At 51.5% G+C, this 22,227-nt stretch overlaps 1 long non-coding RNA gene across 1 annotated transcript in view; it reads right to left on the bottom strand.

Annotated features, from left to right (window-relative positions):
• The window catches only part of LOC149999165 (uncharacterized), a 159,917-nt gene extending 154,387 nt beyond the window's left edge, over nucleotides 1–5,530 (bottom strand). Inside the window, exons 1-2 of the long non-coding RNA XR_016513512.1 lie at nucleotides 5,286–5,530; nucleotides 3,582–3,679 (exon numbers count right to left, since the gene is read on the bottom strand). This is a non-coding gene — a long non-coding RNA (uncharacterized LOC149999165). The remainder of the gene's footprint in view (nucleotides 1–3,581; nucleotides 3,680–5,285) is intronic.
• Between the last annotated feature and the right edge of the window lie 16,697 nt (nucleotides 5,531–22,227).

The raw sequence follows: 22,227 nt of genomic DNA, 5'->3' as shown, positions 1-22,227 counted from the left end.
CCCCCACGACGCGCTCCCGTGTCCCTCACTGGCCGGCTCAAACGGCAAATGCCTTTGGGAGCCTGCCGTCCCCACTGCACGTGGGAGGGGACGGTCGCCCCCCAGGTACGAACTGCACCCCACAGAGCTCCACGCAGGCCTCCCCTGCGCAGTGACGGCTGAGTGGGAAACGCCACCGCCGGTCTCGGCAGCCTTGCCTTCCGTCATGGTGTACCTGCCCCTCCCCAAAGACACTCTGAAGTCCCAGTACCCAGTGCCTCACCACGTGACCTGGTGCGGAAACAGCTCTGTGACGGGTGTGATGAAGTTGACGGGCGGTCTTGTGGGAGGGGGCGGGCCCCTGACCCATGTGAGCGGAGTCCCTATGAAAAGACAGCAGCGTGAAGACGGGGACACAGAGGAAACCCCGGGCGAACATGCCGGCCCTCCCTGGGGCGAGGGGCAAGGACGGGCTCCCCCCTGGGAGCCTTCAGCAGGAGCGCGGCCCCGCCGCCACCTTCATTTGCGGCCTGTAGCCTCCAGGACCGCGACACGCCCCATTTCTGTTGCTCCCGTCTGTGGCACTCTGTCACCCAACCTGAGGACGGATTCCCGGGTTCAGGGAAAACTCCAGTAACTCGTGCTGATGCAGCGCACGGCCGTAGGGGTTTTACTTAGTCAGTCTGGACGCACACAGGGAGATGGGGGACCACAGATGGCTATATTAGGTCATCAAAGTCCTGGCTCTGCCTCCCATCCCACCTAAAAAGTTTAGACGATGGATTTTTAGGACTTAGAACGCTTGGCTATATTCCTCCTTGCCCAGTAACCTGCACCGATGACTCAGAGAATGGGAATTATTGTTCACCATCAGGCAGTGGGATAAAGTTTTTCAGCAAGTGATTCATAAAAATCACACAATTGTTCATTTTTATGTATCTGTAATCTAAGAATATTATGTCTAGGGCTCTAGAAAAATACTTTAAAAGCGTTTTTATTAAAACGTGTTTGCTCTTAGGGTTCTATTTACCTATTATAATGTAGTTATGCTGACAGGTGCATTACCTAGCGACCTTAATGTACACAAAAACAACAGCACAAAGACAGATAAAACTAATCTCATAGTCTAGGCCAGAATGAAAGTCTACTCTCTGCCTTAGTGACTATATTTAAGGAAAAGGAAAACCATCTCTAGAAGAATTTGGAAAGAGAACTGTCATTTCAGTCACGGCGGTTAGGAGAAGTATTCACGGCGTAACTGGGACTCCCACAGTCACAGGGAAGGCAGGAGGCCATGGCGCTCACTGCCTGAAATAACACGTTATCCCACGGAGACCTCACCTCTGGAGCACGAATAAGCCGTGGCGCGAAATGGCGCCTTCTGAGCTCCCCCAGCCCTGGCTTCCAGAGCAGGCAGGGACGGCACTAAATCCGTCCTCGAGTAGGGACTCGGCCCTCACTGGGTCACGCACCCAGGCTTCTGACACCCCCATGTCACGCTGGCCCTAAACTGATGCTTAGTCTGTGACCGTGCAGCTCTGCGGGCACCAGGCCCACAGGAAGGAAGCCAGGAGAGGCTCAGTCCAGCTCTCCGGCCACGGAGCCCCTGTGGGTGAGGGTGCGCCACCCAGGCTCCCAGTAATTTCACCGTCGTCCACGGTCGTGGGTGACGTTTGATCCCAGGCCCACCACTGACCGACCTGCTGTGGTGGCTCAGGGCAAGCTGCTTTTCTCTGAAGTGCCCTCCTGTGGAAGTGAGCATCACGGCAGGACTGGCTTCCCGGGACCTGCCGTGAGGGTTAAATCGGAGAAGGCCCAGAGTGCTTAGGCTAGAGCCTGGCAGGTACCTGGCATTCCTGTCACCTTCCTTCCTGAAGCTGGGTCACGACGCTAGCAAGCAAGCTGCAGGGAGGACCACGCCTGATGCCCACCAGACACTGAGCACTAATCCTCTAGGCCAGTGACCAGTGCACTGACCCACGGGCCGGCCTCGGCACACCAGCGTTCCCGGGCATGTGGCCACGCCTGCTGTCTTCCACGTGGCCTGTGTCCCCGAAAGAGCTGAACACTTGTGGAAAAAAAGACCACATACTCTGCAGGTCCTAAAATATTCATTATCTGGCCCTTTAAAGAATAAGTTTGCTGACCCTGGAAGCTGAACTCAATAGAGACCTGTCCACTATTGAGAGGTAGATCAGAATTCCTGAATTAACATAACGTGAGTAATTTAGGTTGAGCAGTTTAAGAAACATGAAAGTACTTAAGTCAAAATAATAAACTATATGAACTATTTGAATAATCTTAGAGGAAACATTAATATCTACATACATATATATTTATAACATATACATCACATTTATAACCTGAATTTGTTGGAATAGGTTCTGACTCCTGGTCTAGGCTATTACTACCTCCTTATATTTTTTAAAATTTTGCCTTAAGAACTGCATTTGATGTTTCTCCCACCATCCAATCGCCTCTCTCCTCGCTAAGATGAACTGTCCTGTGAGTCAGGCTGAGAGGAAGACCTTCCTACGTAATCTCACACACGCTTCACTAATGAAGTCAGCCATTCACTAAGGAAGTTCCCCCCAGCGTATTAATTAGGGAAGTCACAGCACAAGAAACAGAAAATGCTTCTGGCTGAAGCCTTATGAAATGTATTACTTCCCATAGGAAATTCTGCATCAGATCCAAACCACTGTGATGTGAGATGTTAAAGGGACTTGTTTAGGAGAAGGAGGATCAAAACTATGAACATTAAAATGAAAACTGTATCACAACAACCAACAACAGAAGCTAGGGAACCGAAACAAAGGCAAACTAAGTAGGCAGCGAGAGTGGAAAAACAATTACAGGTATGGGGAACATTATGGGGGGAGGTCAGCGGGGAGGGGGAGGGGGAAAGGGAGGGAGATGGTGCAGGAATTAGGAAGCATAGTAGGAGGGAGTGGAGTGGACAGGAAGATGCTGAGAAGAACTACATGCACAACCAATGGGCATGGACTAAGTGGGGGGGGACAGCTGGAGGGAGGGGGTCACTGGGTGGACGGGAACAAAGGGAAAAGAAATTGGGACAACTGTAACAGCATAATCAATAAAATATATTAAAGAAAAAAAATTCTGAGGCAAAGCAGCACCAGGGCCGCCCAATTCAACGCCCCCACCGCGCCAAGGACGAAGTCCCTTTCCTTGCTCCCAGACTGCATTCTCTGGGGGGGGGGGGGGGGGCTTTCCTCAGGCTCACTGCCTGATGCCACAACCAGACAGAGCACCCTCCAGGGAAAGTCCTTTCTCTGTGTCTCTTCTCAATTGTGACAGAGATGTCCCCCAAGTCCCCCAGGAGATCCTGCTTCATGCCCATTGCCCAGAAATGTATCACACTCGCTGCTAAAACATGAACAGCCAAGAAGAGTGGAGTTATCATCATTGGATTGGGAAAGCCCATGGCCTGTGGAAGAGGTTCAGTGGCTGAACAAAACGCAGAGTTAGAAAGGGGGGGGGGGGGGGACAGGGGGCGGCAGTTGTCACTGAAGCGTCAAACAACACTCGGTGCTACAGCCAGAATTGGTACTGAGCAAGTTGCCACCAATAAAACTTACCCTATTCTTCAGTAAGAGTCCATCTGAAGGTAGCTTATTAATTTTCGTGGCATATACTCGTACGTACCATGGGGAGATGCTGATGGTGACCATAAAACCTGAAATAAAGTAAATCTGGAGTAAGGTAAACCTGAACCAGCCGAAATCGCATTACAGAATTAAAAGTGCGTACCGCAAACGGAGAATCACTACAGAACTCAGCAAAACCTAGCCCCGACACCTCTCAGCAGACCCCGGCCCGTCATGTGATTAGGCCGTCACACTTCATAACCTCCGTGGAGGCCCCAGCCGAGTCTCTTCCTGATGCAATCAGCCCTAATGAGTATAATCGCTGACGGATCAGAAGCCGCACTCTTTCCAGACCCCCGGCTGTCCAGTTCAGTCAAAACGCTTGTCATTTTAGTAACGTTGCTCAATTCCTCAAATATCTTTGTGGTTTTGTGGTTCTTGACCACAACTTTACAGTCACTCTGATTTTCACCATTTGTACTGATCGACAGCAACCAACACCTGCCTTCACAGGTGGGGATGTTGGGGAGCAGTGCAGACTGTGGAAAAATGGGGGCCACGTGCTCTACTTAAAGGGCCATCTGCTACTCAGCGTAGTTAACTAATGTTAGCTGGAGGGTTTTCTGAAGGTTCAATGAATAATTATTTCCCTTTAAATCCAAAGGTTTTCCTCTAATAGCTTTTTGGTGAACTATCTGATTCTTGATAGTAGTCAGTCTTGGCTTATGAATAAGGCAAAATAGTTCACGAGAGATGGAGTCTTTTATGTATAAATGGGTGGGGGGTGCATGCGTAAACTGTTTATAATGCACATGTACCCACTATAAAGATAAAATTATTGACTGGACCCTTCGATCACACAATGATTGCCTCAGAGCCCTGGGAAAACGGTTGCTCAGAAGCTGCCAGGACTCCAGGAAAGTAACCAGGAAGTCTACGAGCAATGTGGGAAAATTTTCATTAAACCTTCGCTACCTAATCCGGGGTGAATGAGTATTTCTAGGTGTTTATGAGATTTTATTACATATCATTAAGGTTCATAAAACACATCACTTACACACACAATAACCGTATATGACTCAAACTCATGACCTTCACGTTACCATCCACCTAAAACAATCAAGTTGCGTGCCTTGATTTAATGCACTGCTCTGGGCTATTCTGATGGGAAGGACTAGCTCCTGGGAAAGCAGCTAAAGACTCAGCCAGGCTGCCCCCTGCAGCCTTGCTCTCTGACAGTCATTTCATGGGACTCACCGGTTTCAGACAGGTGAGATGCTGGCTTCTGTGTATTTTCATTTATATAAAGTGTAGGGACCTTAAAATCTGAAAGATCATTTTACCTTAAAATCTGAAAGGTCATTCTGGCCGTTCAACAGATGATGGGAAATGTGGGGGGAAAGCCTTCTTCCTCTGCATGTGTTAATCAGCTACTCTTGCTCCTCTGCCAGTTGGACTCGAAGGTGAGACCCCATTGGAGACAGACCCTCAGCGCACCCTGCTCCCTCCTGACGGCCTCTCTGACCCTGTGAAGTCTGCTGCTCCCCAGGACTCACTTGCAGCGGCCGTGACACCTGCTGCTACACCGGAGCTCTCACGTTCCGCTTGCCTTTCACCCACAAACAAAACACAGGCGTGGAAGTTCAAGGTCTCGTTCTAGGGTGTGCTGTCGGCCACCCGCCAACGCCCACCCACCTGCGAGTCCCCCCTTTCTTCTTAGACCGAGGAACAGCTGGAGCGGCCCCGCCACAACGACCGATGGCCGTCACGGAGCAGCGGGCGAGGAGCCTCGGTGTCCACGAAGCCCCTGGGAGGCCGGCCCAGCACCCGCTCCTCGCTCACCGCCTCAGACACTTCTGTCCCACGAAGGGGCAGGTTTGCTGACCCGCACCGGTCTGCCGGTTTTAACCGAGACAACGTCTTGTGCTGTGACAGTGAGCTTGCCACCAACACCGCGGGACATTCCCAGGGGCTCCAGAGCTGAGGAAGCAGGATCCGTATCGTGTTTATGACTGCCAGTGTCAACCTGTGAGAGAAAACAATAATAATAATAATAATAATAAATACCTGCCTTGCAAATCATGCATCAGGAAACCCACTCTTACCTGGCCTTTATTTCTGAAATTGCCGTATTTTTCGCTCCATAAGATGCGTATTTTTTTCCCAAAAGTGGGGGGAAATGTCTGTGCGTCTTATAGAGTGAATACTGCGTCACAGAGCGTGATGTGCATTACGTGACCTGTGAGCGGTGGGCCCACAAGGAACCCCTGGGAACACTTACACGTCCCACTTTCCTGCTGAATCTCAGGGCGTCTGGTCAGTGTGAAGACAGCGAAGACAGTGATACCCGTGATTGTGGACAACTGAGCTTCATAGATTCTGACACTAGCGATGATGAGTTCTTGGGGTTCCCAGGAAACTAGAAGAGGACTTGAACCTTAAAACCTCTCCTCATGTGTTAATGACAGTGATGATGGTTCTCAATACCGCTGTTGACTGCTGTTCACTTTACATGGTTGAAATGTTATACCGTTATATTTTATTAAATATTTTAGTACACCATTTGGTTCAGAATGCTTTTTTTTTTTCTCGTTTTCCTCCTCCAAACCGCGGTGCGTCTCACGGTCAGGTGCGTCTTATGGAGCGAAAACGACGGTACTTCCGCTCTGATCTAGCGAGCTCTGGCCCTTTAACGCCCGCGGGGTGGGGGACGGAGGGGCAGGAGGCGCCCATCAGACCTCGCCGATCAGACCCCTCCGCGCTAAGAGTGGGCAGCAAAACCGCCCCCAACCGTGTCGCGCGTGTCTGTGTGCGGACCGGGTGGGAGCTGGGCCCCGGGGTCCTCGCTCGGTCAGACTCGCCGTCCCAACAACCCCTGGTCTTCCCGAGCCCACGAGCACCCCTAAGTTTCACTCCGTCTTCGCCCCCGACACCAGACGGTGCCCAAGGCCCGAGAGGTGGCCCCGGCCGGCGCCCCTGGGGCTCGGTCTCCCCGCCCCTCGGCCGGCCCCCCACACCGGCCCCAGCCGGGGGGGCCCCCACACTCTTGCAGCGCCGGGCCCCTGGGAAGCAGGCTCCCGCCCGCCTGGCCTGCGGGTCACCGGTGCTCCCGCCCGCCTGCCTACCTGGCCGGCAGCGGGGAGCTGCAGGGCCCCCCTGCGCAGAGGCGGCGGCGACAGCGGGCCGCCCTCCGTCAGCAGCCCCGGGGCCGGGAGGGCGGGGAGGCCCGAAGGCGGTTGGCGGGGCCTGTTGGGCGTTGGGCGGGCACCACTCGGGCCCTGCACGCTCGCGGCCCCCGCGGCCCACCGCGAAGGCCGGGCCTCGGGCCGCTGAGCCGCGTCCACTCGAGCGTCGAGGTCCGAGCAGCGCGCTCTGGGCTCCAGGCGCAGCGGCTGCAGTCCCGCGCGCTCCACGCCCGCGCCCGCTCCACGCTCGTGCCCGCGCCACGCCCGCGCCACGCCTGCTCCACGCCCGCGCCACGCCCGCTCCACGCCCCCGCATCCGGCGGTGGGGCCGCCAGGGCCGGGCGCACGCGCACACGGGGTCCCACGCCGCGCGGCACCTGCAGCAGCAGCATCTCGCCCGGGACGCTGGGGCGGGAAAGCCTGGCTCCGGCCCGGCCCGCAGCCTCCGGTCCCCCTCTCTCTCCCCTCCCCGCCCCCCCCCTCCTCTCCCCCCGCACTGGACGGCCCGCACCGGTGCCTCCGGGACCCCCTGGCCCGCTCCTGTCTCGCGGTGACGTCCGTGTTGATGCCTCTGGATCTTGTCCGAAGGTCCGCACTGGGCCCTTTTCTGTCCCGCTGGTTGTGCCACAGCGCGAGCCTTGCGAGAGCCCGAGAGCCCCCACGCCACGGAGCGCAGGGTGCTCCGCGGCCGCCTGCAGCCCCGCGTGGCCGCGGCCACCGCCCACCGCCCAGAGGCCACGTGGCAGCCGCACAGGCCGGCGAGGAGCCGACCGCGTGCGCAGTTCCCGGCTCCCGGTCCCGGGGCGTGAGTCCCCGAGCAGGGGACGCGGTCACCGTATGGATGCGCCCCCAGACGCCCCGGTTTTCAAACCCTGCTCTGCGGAGGGAATGAAACGCCCCGTCCGGTTCCAAGGACGCTTCCCGCGTGCGCTCTGTGCTGTGGCTTCTTGCGAACGCAACGCCGCGGGGATCACGCAGACCAAGCCCAGGCTCTTCATGGTCAAGAGCAGCGCTGGGGGTTTCCAAAGCACTCTTGTTCTTTAACAGAGCGCGGCTTTATGACTAAACTCTTGCAGGTGGATTAAAAAGTGTCAGCTTGAGGACTCCCAGAGGAATAATAGTCCTCTTTGTTCTGTTCCTACTTGTACTCTGAAGCAATAAATGTCACTGACTCAGCTGATAGGGCGGCCACGAAACACCCAGGGGCTAGGGAGCAAAAATAAAGCAAACACTGATTTCATACCTGAAAAACTAGGCTCTCCTTTTACCTGCTCTGTGGGAAATCCTTGCACAGGAATTGACTTCCGCTCTATCTCCCCTCCCAGCTAGCACCCGCGGGCCGAGCTGTAACAAGAACAGGAGCGGGAACGCACAGATTGCACAGGTGCGTCAGGCCCTGCTCCAAGTGCTTCCACCGCACTGAACCGCAACAGCAAGCCTAGGCGGTCGGCACTGTAGAGAGGTTACGTAACTTGCCCAAGATCACACCGACACTTTACCTTAAGTAAAATCACTAAATCTTTAATTTCCAATTACAATTGCCATTGCAATGACGGAAATGAGGCAGTCTCCGTAGAAACCAAGCAAAACCTCCCCAGATCCAGACTGCCTGGGGTCAAATTCCGAGTTACGGGTGGGTACCCTTGAGTTCCTTGATCTCTCCTGTCCTTCAGCTGCCCCAGCTGTAAAGTACAATAAATGTAAGTGCCTCTGAGGATCATGATGAGGATAAATACGTTAGTACAGGTAGAGATTTGGGCCCAAACCCAGCACATAGAGAGTTCTCAATGAATGTTGGCTCTTTTCAAAGGCCCATCTTATCTGAAATCCTGGGGACCAGATGGATTTTGGAATTTGGAGACTTTTTTACATCGGCGGTATGGAGCATTATCGCAGTGGGGTCTAAGAAACATCTACCACCAAATATTAAGATTTCTATGGCCAAATGCATGAATATTCACTTTAAATGAGATCAATAAAGATTAACCGGAGCCTCATGTCAGCTCAAGCCAGATTCTGTCACCCAACTGATGGTCACAAAAGTCTCGCTTTCAGAGATTTTCATCTGAGAATTTCAGATGAGGCATCACGGACTGCATTACCCACACTGTCGTGAGGGTTACATGGGGTGACCTGTGTAAGCTAGCCTGAGCACCATGCCTGGCCCGTGGTGGGTGACTTCTCCACGCGTGTGCACGTGTCGGTTATTGACATGCATACTGTTAGTGATGTTATATTATAGCCACGAAATGCAGCCAGAGCGGCATTTTATAGTTCCTCCCCAGTATTCTCCCGGGCTTTCCCCCAGGCAGCTTCCGTGACGTTTTCAGGTCTCCTTCCTCCATCCTGTCTTATTACTGGGCATGAACCTTGTCTATACACTCCATCTCTTCCCCCTTCCCTGGTGAGAAGTCCCTTATTTGCTCCCTCAGGCTGGTCACTGTCATATGGTCACAGTGAAGGAAAGAACATAATGTCATAGGAAGAAGGAAGAAAGAATAAATCAATGGCTGTCATTTATTGAATATTGGCTCTGGGATCTCTGCCAGATATTTTATATAATTATCTCGTTTAATTCTCTCGACGACTTTGTGGGGCAGACATTGTCATTCCCATTTTACAGATTGAGGAACTGAGACACAGAGGTCAGGTGATCGCCTAAAAACTTTAGAAAGAAGGCCCCCAAATTGTTCACGTTCTTCTCCTCACCTCCCCTATGGGGAAAAGATACCCACTGGTCCAAAGTTTAAGAACCACTGAAGTTAAGATGCTTGAAAACACTACATATTCTGGGGGACTTGGTGGTATCAGATTCCAGACACAGCCCGGATTTATTTACAGGCCCTCCCTCCAACCTGGGCCATGGGACACAGGTCCCTCCCCCAAGATGGGGAAGAAAGGACGTCCCCAGCCATGACCTCTTTATGAGCAGCGTCACAGGGCTGCTCCCTCTCCTCCTCAGCTCACCGTCAGCGTTTTCCCTGCGACCTCTGCCTTGTTCACTCCCTAAATCTGGGTTGTGTCCTCCCTCCAAGCTGTCACCCTCACGGGGTGAAAACCTCCAGAAGCAGCGACCCTGTCTAACCCCTCCCCGGACCCACGGTGGCTCTCACAGTTATTTCCTAACGCGCTTTTGACGGGACAGGAACTGAAGCAGCGTCTCAGACGGCCCCTCGATGCCCACCACGCCCTCACGCCACACAAACGTCAGACTCAGAAGCAGGTGTGGCCCTGACCTCAGGGTCCCCAGGAACCGAGGAATCTGGGGGCTCTCATCCAATGATTCTAAAAGAGCATTTTAAGCATTATAAAAGCATTTCTCCAGCCTTAATCACTTAATTATTCCTCTCCTCCTCTGGAATTACATTACAAAATGTTCTCTGCTTCTCCTTCCTCAGTCCCTGCATGCGTGGGGTGTGGATGGATAGAAGCAGATGCTGCCTAGAAACCCTCAAAAGTTATACCCAAGCCAACTCAAGAATTAGAAGTCCACGGATACTCCCTGTCATTTTCTTATATAAAACGATAGGATGCAGGTGTCCCAATGACACAATGTCATCACAATCATCCATGCCGCTGTGTTCTATCGACACTCAATTTGAGCCTTTCTGTTTTCCCAGAAGTCACCGCTGCCTTTCCCTTCAGTAAGGACTCGTTTGCGCGACGGTCTGGCCCGCTGGCCCTTCTCTTCCCCTCCTCTGCGAGGACAGTGAACGCTCAAGTACGTTTCTGTCTCTGCAGTCGCTCCCCCGTCTGCAGGGTCAGCACGTTCTCCGCAGGGGGTGGGTGGTGGGGAAGTGAGGGGGCTTCGCGTTTGTCTTCACTTGAACTACAAATCCGGATCAGTGAAAACAGAAACATTCTCCAAAGATGATCAGTGCATAATTGAGAAAATAGCAATGGCCTAAAAGGAAAGTATCACTAAATTTGTGGAGGTGGCTGGAGGGAGGAGAAGGGAACTATAAGATGGTCCCCAAGCCTCTCTGACGTTGTCCCTAGTCATATGCTAGCTTATGCGTTAAAGCGTGGGATCCCTTCACTGAAAAAAAAGTAGCTAAATTTGAATTTTTAAGTAATAAGCATTGAGAATAGAAGGCTTTTTTTTTCCTTTCTTTTAAAAATTTGTTTTCAAGGTCATTTTCACTGACCCCACTATATAATCTCTGTAATATGAAGATGCCAGAGATCTCAGGCTAGAAAGTACACGCCTACCCCTAACACTGGCCCATAAAACTACTCAGATCGCATTTTATAGCTGTTGTCAGATGAGTCATCGACACAGCAATTAACATAATTACATGTTGTTTTAGTTCTCATGATGAAATAGTCCCAAGATAAGTTTGAGTAACTTACTAGGCTTTTTATCTGAAATCCATTCTAGTACAATACTAATAGGTAAGTGCATTTCTTTTAATGTCCAAGTAAAAATAAAATACTGAGGTTTGGACAGAACAAATCAATTGTTAAAGTCATTCAATACGAGACAAATGTTTGGGGGGCTAGTTTTCTTTCACCTTATGAATAATAAATCCAGATCACCTGAATACGTTAAGGAAAGAAAAACATGGAATAAAGAGTGTCGATTTCCATTCCATCTTGTGTTCAGTAGACATTAAATTCTAATTCAGATTATTTCCTTTAAGTCTTTTAAACAAAGAAATGTCATCTATCAATGTGAGATGATTATGAAGCCCTTCTGATTTCCATAATCAACTTTTAGATTTTTTCAGGAACCTGACAAAAAAGAGAAAAGATAGCATTCAACATACAAGGATGGGTGAGACATTCCACAGCTCCGTAGTTGAAAGGCACAGCACTTCCTGTTCCCAGGACACTGGGAGCTCCCTGCATGGTGGGCCCTGTCTGACGGGAACGTCTCTCCCTCCAGCAGAGCAGTTCTGGTACTTTTCCCAGCAGCTGCCTGGGTCAGTCTCCTCGGGGCATTCGGCTGCCACCAGGTTATTATATTCCCAGGACCAGAAACGCCTTTTTTCCCTTGAACTTAATGTATCTTTCCTCTCTTTAGAAGCTCAGGCTCCTTCCTCTGGGAAGCAAACAGAAAGGCTGCTGAATTGTGGCTCTTTCAAAATGAAGCATAATCTTTCTTTTTTTTTAATTCCTGGAGAATAAATGAAAAAATACATTTAATTCCTGATGGAGCTTTGCCCTCCATTTCCTCAGTGAATAGGATGGACCTCGGAAACATTCGCATAGTTACTAGAGCGTAGCTTTATTGCCAGAAGACAAGAATTCCGTTGGATTGACAACTAGGTGACATTGGAGGATAACGCACTCATTAACCAGGAATTAGGTCGCTGGCCTAGCTTATTTTTAATGCTATGGATTCTACAAAAGAAAGACCCTCTCCCCTCGCTCACCCGGGAATGAATGCAGGTTTGCGTGGTGAGGGATGACTTTTGCGGCTCACAGACTGGGGGTCGGTCGCGTGGCCTGTGGAGCCAGGGAGGAACGGAGCCGAGGCACCTGGAGGTCTGCATCCCACTGATCGCTTCTACGCCAAGATCACAGTAAGCTGAGCTGTGGAAACAGCAGTGGGAGAGAGAGGATGTTTCAGGAAAAATATTCACAGTTGTTTAACATGGAGCTGTTAAAACAAAATAAGGCTGTGAGCCACTTTTTTCTAAGGAAGAATAAAAGGATGTTTACATTCTTCATTTTTCTTTTCATCCAAGTCCAAGTATGAAGAGTCTGCGAGTCGAAGGCTGGGTCTGCCCCTGGTTCTCCTTGCGAGAGGAATGAAGAAAAGCCATATTAGGGAAAGGAAGCTGGGGAGGCGGGAAGCTGGGGAGCATGAGGACGAGGGTGGAAAGCAGTCACGTCAACGAGGGCCGTGCCTCCAAAGGCCTGAGCGTTGGCTCTGAGGTCTTAGCCAGGCGCAAGCGCAGGAACTACACGTGGGCTTCTTCGTAAGGCAGGTGCCAAGAGGCGGCCCCCGGCTTCCTGGATCAGAAACTCGCGCAGTGGGGCGTGGGCCGCCGGGCCTTCGGGAGCGCGCTCGAGCGGAGGAACCCCTTTGCTGGTGCCCCCCGTGTCCTCCCGGCTTCACCACTCTGTGCTTCCAAAACCACGACGACAGCAACACTGGGACTCTGCGGCCCTCCACGGGCGATGGCAGGGGCTCACCCCCCTAGTTCCGTCACCCCCAAAGGCACAGCACGAGGCGGGACGCTCCTCCCAGATGCTTCCACCCGGCGTCCCTTGTTGAGGAACCTCAGTGCCAGGGGACACCGATCCCCCAGGTTCTTCCCACGGCCTCTGTCCATCGGGGCTCAGAGTCCGTGGAACCCGCGAATACGGAGACAGCACCCCGGCACTCATTCCCCTTCCCATCCCCGCCTCCGACACCCTCTCCTTCCTTCGGAGACACGTCCCTGCGAAGTTCGCTGCTTCGCCCAAGGAGCCCCCTGTAGCCTTTGGCTGCATCTGTTTACCAAGCACGACCCCCAGGTTCCAAACCCGGGTGCAGGGCGAGGCGAGCTCCCTGTTACGCGAGCGCTTCTTCTCCCACAATCGTACCCCGGGTCTCACGTCACCGCAGATCCGCCGAAGTCCAAGGGGGCCACAAGATGTGAGATCGAGTTGCTAAATGTCAGCCTCTGCCGGTCCCCAGGCACCGTCTGGACTGCCACGTGCGTAAGGGGAGGGGCCTTGGGCAGGAGATGGACGCTCGGAGCTCCCGCCCTAAACGCCACTTGGAGGAGTCGCTCGCCGCGCGCGGACGCGGCGGGGTCTCCCGGCTCCCTGCGCCCCTCCTGCGCCCGCTGCCTCACCCCGCCGCCCAGACCTTCCGCCCGGGTTCTGCGTCGCTGCAGGGGGCTCTGCTGCTCTTTCAGCAGCCCGGCCCTCCTCTTCCTCTTGGCCCCACAGCCACTCTGTCGCTACGTCCCGTGACTTCCTCCCCTAAACCTCCGTGGCTGCCGCGAGCTCCTCCGCGTCCCCACGTCTCCAGCTCAGGCTGACGGCGCGACCTGCTGACACTGAAGCGATAAGACCCCGCGGAGGTCCCTCGCACCGACTTTCAGACGCTGACATTTTTTTCTATGGTACAACCAGAATAATTTTTTAAAAATATCTGCTTCTCCTCTCTTAAAAATCTGCCTAAATCCTCTGAAAGTCAGGGACTTTGACTATAAATTGAGCATAATGGTTTCTACACTATGATCATTGTAAGAATCGGAGATAATATAAAATACAGGTATAGATAATGCATATTAAAAAGCTTTATATAATATTGGCATGGGTCAGAACTTATTCTTATTTTTTTTATTTCCAAGGCAATTTGACGACCATGGGAGAAAGCCCATTCTGGCTCTAAACCCCAAATTTCAGGCACCTCCCCTGCCATCCCATTCTCGAGAGGGACCCCTTGGTTTAATGGCCCGCCCCACCCTCAGCCACTCTCGATGGTTCTGCAGATGTGGAAATTGCTCCCTTTCCCTTAGAATCTGTTGTAAATAAATCTGTCCTTCTCAATGAGTGAAAGCATCAGTTTATTTGCTTAAGATCAGGAAATAAACGAAGTTCAAGAATTCTCCACAAAGCTGGTTTTCACAGCTTGAATCGGAGTCTTCATTCATGAATTGTGGGTAGAATGTGTACCTCGTTGGTTATTATAAGAAACTGAGAGTTATGTAGGAAAAGCCTTCTAGTCTGCTTGGCACAGAGTTGGCAGTTAGCTTTTCCTTTAAGAAAGCTCAATGATACCCCAAATTGGGAAATTAAAATTGCAAGCGTCTCCCCAGAACGAGCATCATAAGGGTCTTCCAAACAGTCCATAGCTCATGGCCCCAATATACCATGTTTAAAATGTCATGTAATTACTCAGGCCCATTAGCATTCCAGGGACTTATTTGGCTTCTCATTATGAATTTTAATACTTGAAAGCCTTGGGGGAAAGTCTTCTCTAACAGAGCATGTCACATACAAGCTCGGTTTCTGCTTATTTGTACTAACTAGCCTCTAACCTCTCGTCCACTTACTGTACAAGATTTATTTACCAAGTCTTCAGCCAGCGCTCTAGTTCCGTGAGCTCTGAGTATACACGAACTTTCCTCCAGAAAAGCATCCAGCGTCAGTGTTTCTGATGTGACTTTGATTTTTGCATGTTTGCCCACTTATGTTTAGAAACATATAGTTATGCGCTTCTTTCCCAGTGAGAGCTATTTGTGATGAAGAACATACCATTTAGGAAAAAAAAATGAAATTTATCGAAGGCATTTCCATATGGGTTATAAATTACATTTACAGGCAGTGACATGATCCCTATACCCTAAGCAAGTCAGAAAGTTATATAATTTTTGAATAGTTAATAAGCTCAGTTGACCCCTATTTTGAAGAGCATTCAAATGTCTCCTCATGGAATAAGATGAATCACACAGAAACCCACATTTACCGAACTTCCCTATTTTTTCAAATGTAGAAAAATGTAGGTTTCTTTTCCAAGTAAATGACATGTCATCCTTTAAGATAATTGTCCTGAGACTGCTTTAGCTGGCCACACTTGTGTTCTCACCAAGATACATTATTATTTGACAAGAAATTGTTTTCAAATGCTCTGCGGGGAAGGGGATTCTAAAAGGACAAAGTTCCCCGCAGACCTTCAGTATGGAATCAGGTCTTTTCAGCACAAATAGTTACAAATGTCAACAAATTCTCTGGATTGGTCAAAATGAAAAAGAAAAGTAAATTTATATTTCAAATAACTTCTATTACCATTTACTGATGAGAAGGAAATGGAGGATTTTACCAGAAGAAAATAAATATGTTTTGAACACATGGGCCAGAAAAGTGGTTTTTTGCTTAAACATGAAAATGCTAATACCACAAGTACTATCAATCTTACTTAATTCCCTCTTAAACATGTAACTGCATTACAACTTGCATGGACTCCGCTGGGACGCGGGCCAGGCACCACAAGGCTTCGGGACCAGAGCCCGACATTTTCAAGCTAGGTGAGGAGTTCAGCAAGGAGGAACCAAAATCCAGGAAGGAGGAAAGGTGCAAACCATTTTTCTTAAGAAACGCAGGGAGTCGTGAGCTGGGGAGGCCACCTCTGAGGTACAGAACCACGGCCTGGGGCAGGGCTGACCGACCGCAGGAGGCTCCTCCAACGGACAGCAAACCAGCCCAACGGGAAGAGGGTGGGAACACGTGGAGAGCCCTGGGAGTGCAGGGGGAGTGGGCGCGAAGCCCCCGTGGGTCCCCGGTGCTGTGGCCCAGCAGGCGGACCTCACCTGGAAGTGCATGCGGAAGAAAACGTAAAACAGAGCACGTGCCGTGGGTCTGAACCACATTCCCGGGTATGGGAACAGCTGTTAAAACGCAGTTCTCTGTGGAGGTCTGTTTCCTCGTCCAAAGGCTTTAGTGGGAGTCACACAAGGGCTGACTTCTCCTTGATCTGAAATATTATTCAAGCTAAAGTTTTAGGAATCAGATTCAGTAATTGACATTTATAAGTAATTATATATAAGTAAGTAGAACGATTATGAAATATCTGAATTCCAGGTAAAATCATTCACATGTCATCTTGAAAAGGATGAAACTTAAACCCTTCCTCTTGATCGATAAGAAGAACAGAAGTGTTATTTATACAAGAGCCTGGGGCCGGGCTGGCCCTCTGACCGGCACAGGGCAGGTGCCAAACGTGATGCGCTGGAGGAGCATGAACTGTCCTGCTGCCACGTGGGGTGACTCTTTAATAGTCTTATCGCGGCACCGTGAGGAAGGAAAGACATGACTGCAATTCAAGATAACGTTTCTGCTCTCATTTCTACCTGTGTGATTACATCGTTCCAGCAAACCCGCTTGAATTCTGATTTTGATCATACATATGGGGTCTTTTTGACTAACAATTGCCTTTACTTGTCCCTCCTTTTGGTTTTCATGAGGGATTTTTCTGCCCTGTGGTAGTTTGTGCATCTCCATCAGAGGGTGTTGGTTGGTGTAGGGAAAACAACAGGTGAAACAGCAGCTTAGAGGCAAGTTTTCAAAACGCTTGTCTCTATTACTCTGTAAATTTGTCCGATCCACAAAACCAAGCTCTGGAACTAGCAGTAAGAAAAGAAACCACGGCGCATGCAAAAAGAACAGAATATGCTACGGCCTCAAGGAATAAAGAGGAACAATCTCTAAGGGCCTAAAAATCAAAAGGGGTGCTCGCATCTTATTCAGAGGCAGGTGTGTAGATTAAAAGCTGAGTCAGAGTTCTCGCAACCAACACTGTAAGAGAGCGGGCAGAAGCCTCGGAAGTTGGGGGACGGCACCCCACTCCAGAGCCGTCTCCCTGAGAGCTGCTTCTGCACATCTGAGGCTGGAAGCTAGTTCCTCAGTTATGCAAACAGCCGTGGCTGCTGCGCTGCCACAAGGAGCTGGGAGGGGCTTTGACCATACAATGGTGACATGAAAAAGCGAGCTGCCAGGACTGGTCACCACCCTGGCTGTGTCTCAGGCTGCAGTCAGGGTCTAAAAATAAGGCGGCAGCCATTTGGGACGAGAGCCATGAGGTTTTGAAAGGACGCAGAGGGACCCCTGCGGTCCACCGTGAGGTCTGGCGTGAAGAAGGGCCTCGGTGGAAGGAGCAGGGCAGAGAAGCAGGAGGGAGCGGCAGGTCGTAGCGGCCACGCGGGAAGGGGCCACGCAGTTTGCAGTCGGGACGCAGCCGTGCGGCCCGGGCCAGTGAGGAAGCAGGCCCGCTGCTGCTGTGACCGCGCCCACTCCAGCTGACTCCAAGGCCCCCAAGGACTGTGCCCTGCAGACCCGGACTCTGTTTGGACTCGGGACACATGGACAGGACACTGTCTCAGGACGTGTGCCTTTCCCGGACGTCACCATGACCCAGTGTAACACGGCACATGCTGTCCTGGACTGTCATATGGAGGCTGATGACTACGTACCCCAGATCCTGAAGGAGACAGCTGACAGATAAGGGATGGGGAACTTCTGGGCATGTGTTGGCTTCTAGCCTTTTGGGGAGCAAGAGAAGTGCCAGTTCTCATGGCAGAACAGGGCTCCAAGCAAGAGTGCTCCCAGCCCCCCCAGGTTGGAATGTTGTAGATAAAGACCTGCTTTTCTCAGCACTGATTGTTGGGTCTCACACCAAGGGACCACGTGACCCAGCCCCCCGTTGCTCAGCAACAATACCAACACAGAAACTCCATTTTCTGTCCACCACTGACCCCTGACCCCACAGGAGAAGGTTGGCTTTTGCTGCTTATCGGCCCGGGACTAGAAACCCGACATCAGCCCAGAGGCTGACCTTCCCCGGGCAGGAAGCAGTCCTCCTGGCAAGCGCAGGCCATTTATAAGGCCCTTGGTAACGGCACCCACGGGGTCTTGGTTGGCTTCTTTCAGCTCCTAGTTTTGTAGGGCCTGCCAGCCAGTGTGAACAGAGGGGCTTTCTCCCCGGCCCCAGGGCAGCCAGCCAGGTGGCTGCTGCAGACACAGGCATGGGGGGACTTGGGGGTGTGGATTCAATTAAAGCCTGATCATCAGAGCTGGGTTTGTGGGAAGGCTGAAGGAGCTATGTTTCTCTTCTGTGCCCAGAACAATATACTTTTGCACCCTGAGACGCTGCGCATTAAATTTACAGAAACGTAACTTTAACCACGTGTTTGTGTGTGCGTGGCTGGATGCTCCGCAGTACCCCGAGAGGCTGCTGGGAAATACCCATCCGTCCACTCACACACTGAGCAGAGAGGCAGGAAGACCAGGTCAGTCGGCAGGAAAGCTCAGTGCCATCTTCAAACGAGAGAGAGGGGATCACCAGCCTTTGAAAAGGATCTCGAGAGGGACACTGCCTGAAACCGTGCCCAGACCTGAGCTCGGCACCGCGGCAGCCCTGGAGAGCACCGGGGAGCCTCTTAGCGACTGGGGCTGCTTAGCTCCACGTTTCAACGGGGACAGTGACGTGAACAGCGCACTGTACCCCTCTTTGCCTCACTCTCACTGGCCACCACACACAAACCCAAAAGCGTGGGTGTCGGTAGGACTATTTCTCTACGTCCTTAACCCCTCTGCCGAGGTCACGGGGCCGACATTCATGTGCCTTCCCCCCACGGTGTCCTCAGCCCAGAGTGTCAAGGATCGAGCATATGTACACAGGAACACATAGGCAATCTCCTAAATATTCGTTTGGCTTTCGGGCCTGCAAATTCCAGCCCTCGAAGGATTAAACTAGTCGCTTTATTTCCTTTGGAAGACTCGGCTCTAACTGAAGCCTGACATTTTGTTTATCTTCCACTGTTTATCCTCCAAGGAACACGCTGGGATGCACTCACCGTGACAGAGGGCCTGCTGTGGAGGCGCTTGGACCTGGCGAGACCCGAGGCTCTCTCCGAGAAAGAGGAATTGATATCCAATTTTTAAAAATTTATCCTTTGTAGTTGTGGACAAAATATAAGATTCAAGGGATTTTAAACAACTGGAAGTCGGGTTTCTAGCTCCTCTGGAGTGTATGAAGTTAAGCAGATCCACCTTTGTTAGACGGGTATTTGAAACCTACGAACACAAACAAATTGGATCCGTCGTTTGGACCCCCTCTTCCTGCAAAAGCAGTTTTTGGTGAACTGCTAACAGAGTAAAAGAAAGGTGTGCATGTCAGGGCCTTTCTTTCTAACGCGGGATGCAGAGGTTCTCTGGCAGGAAGCCGGAGAGAGAACAGAGAGAAGCCAAGGAGGAGATTACAGACAACCGCACGGCCTGCCCCACTAGCCCTGGAGGAACTCGGGTTACTCATTGGGGAGCTCACTTTTTGCTCATTGGCTCCAATCATTGACTAGAGAGGGCAGCTCCACAGAGAATCGTAAAGCTTGACGGAACGGAGGCCCTCAGATACTCACGTCCCTGTTTTTCCTGAAATGATGTCAACGCTAGAACTATTTAAAGTAATACGTTACTGAGAAGAGAAATTATGATTTTAGTTTCTTTTCTAAATATATTTTATGAACGTGAGCTGGAGCTAAGGGAATTCAGGGGCTTTTTTGTTTGTCCAATGGCTGGATTTTTAGCGTTTACATGTAAACAGATAACTCAGATATGATGTGAGCACTATGTTCAACATGCAGACAATAAATGATATCAATTGCAGTTAAGATCTATATCCTTAACTGTTTTTGACCCACGTTGTATCCAATTAACATCTCATGTCCAACACATATTTATTGGGCCCATATATGCCAGATATTTACGTTCTCACAATGTCAGCTGTTATTTCAGAACCTCTTGTGAAACAAAGACTGTACAGTGCGCGGGGTGCATGGGAAGAGCCAGTGACTGGCTTGGGCACAGGAGACGCAGACAGAATCCTGAGACCCGGCCGGCCCCGGGCCGGGCTGGTGAAAGCGCGGTGGCCGGCTCTCCAGGGTTTAAAAAGTAAATGCGGAGAAGAGGAAAGGAGGCCCCACGCGTGGCGTGTGCCGGTTAACGCGGCCTAGCCACAGCGCCGCGGCTGGCGTCATCGCGGAGCGGGGACGGGGGAAGGGAGGTGCACGGCCGTCCTCCGGACCCACGCGCACCCCCGCCGGCACCTCGCCGGGGCGCCCACGAGACGATGGCTTCCGGCGTCACCCGAGGGCGTGGGGCTGGGCGGCTACGGAGCTTTGCAGCGCGACCTGTACGCGCCCAGATGGACGCCACACGCGCGGCCTGGACTCTGTCCTCCTGACTGGGGAGCTCCCACTCGCCTGGGGTCCCCCCTTAGCGCTCTGCTCACGGAGCGTGCGACCTTTGCTGCCACGAAGACCCACGCGGTGCTGCTCCCGGACCCTGGCAATACCTCTAAGCTGCGCCGGCGGCACGTCCCACCATTCGGTCACCATCTTAAAAAGATGCGTACGCAGGGGCGAAATGCAATGAGATTAATAACGTTTCTGCTTCATCGAGGGAATTCTTACATGAAATGCAGTTTTTCAGAGACTAGGTTGAGATGAAAAGTGTAGTGACTATAAGCCTTCATTCATTAGTTAAATTTCCAGAAGCTTACCCAAATGTCGAAACAATTTAAAGGGCCAATACTATTTCAGCGCTACCATGAAAGTAAGGCTGGCCTTGGCGTCCCACAAAAGCTTCTCCGGGCCTTCCGGGTCCCGTGGACAGCGCTTTGGGAACCACTACAGTAATTACAGTCAGAAAAGGCTCTGGTTTGCTTTCCACAGTAGGCTCCCGCACCCTTCTGGCCCCCGGTAACCAATCCACTCCCCAACAAACAGCCAGACTGGGGGAGTAATAAGGCTTTTGTGATTCTTTTACTCCCTAAGTCAAAACCCTTTAGGACTTCCCCTTACTCTTAGGATAAAATTAAAACCCGGACCATGGCTGACAGCGCCCTCTGCGATCTGGTGCCTGTCTCCCTCTGTCCCCTTCAATCCCTTGGTGGCGGCCACGCCAGCTTCCTTCTGTGCGGCTGACACGGCAGATTCGTTCTGGCCCCGGGGCCTTAGCTCACACTCTTCTTTGTACCTAGAACGCCCTCCACACCCCATTCACCTGTAAACCTGACCATCGTGCGGCTGTCCGCTTAACCCTCACGCTAGGGGGCTTTCCTCAGCTGTCCCCGTTAGATTAGCTCCCCCATCATAACTCCTCGCTGTCTTTTTATTATGTCAGGAGGGTTGTCGTTGTTGTCAAGGAAGAGACTGTCTACTGTGCGGGTACTGTGTCCCCTGGGCACAGGTTAAGGGTTGGAGTGCGGTCTGATCTTACAGAAGGGTGTCACCCGGCATGCAAAGGAAGGACTGGAAGGCATCCCCGGGTTAACGTCAGTGTGCTCCTTTGACCGTGGACAATACCAACCCCATGGGCGCAATTGAAGCACAACAGAGCACCTTAATCCGCCAAAGTGCATCACAAAGACGCTTATCATTTAAAAGAAGGGCAAACCCGATGGGCAGAGAACACGTCTCTCAGCCCCATGAAAATACACTGGAGCCAGACCAGCAAGGCTGCACACGAAACTGAAGGTCAACTCTGATAATTTAGGTTTTGTTATAGGAGTAAACGTGTCACGCCTAAATTCCTCCTTCCTCTGCAATGACGTCTTCCCAAGGAGGCCTCAGACGCAGCCCCAACTGTAGGCTCCCCTACACTTCATCCCGTCTCTTTATCTCATCCATTCCTGCATTTCAGTAAAAATATTGGCGTATGTACTAGCTCTGGGTCCGGTCTGTAACTTCCTAACTTTCTGGAACAATTATCATAATCCCAAACACAACACCACAGTAAATCTTAGCTCTACAATATACTATGACTTCACTTCTATTTTTTTAAAAATGTGTCAGCCCTGGCTGGTGTGGCTCAGTGGATTGAGCTCCAGCCTGCGAACCATAGGGTCACTGGTTCGATTCCCAGTCAGGGCACAGGCCTGGGTTCTGGGCCAGGTCCCCAGTTGGGGGCGTGTGAGAGGCAACCACACACTGATGTTTCTCTCCCTCTCTCTT

Source organism: Furipterus horrens, unplaced genomic scaffold (assembly GCF_987537825.1).
Source record: "Furipterus horrens unplaced genomic scaffold, mFurHor1.1.pri manual_scaffold_10, whole genome shotgun sequence".
Lineage (NCBI taxonomy): Eukaryota > Metazoa > Chordata > Mammalia > Chiroptera > Furipteridae > Furipterus > Furipterus horrens.
The sequence above is the reverse complement of the archived record's forward strand: the minus strand, read 5'-3'. Positions and strand labels throughout refer to the sequence as shown.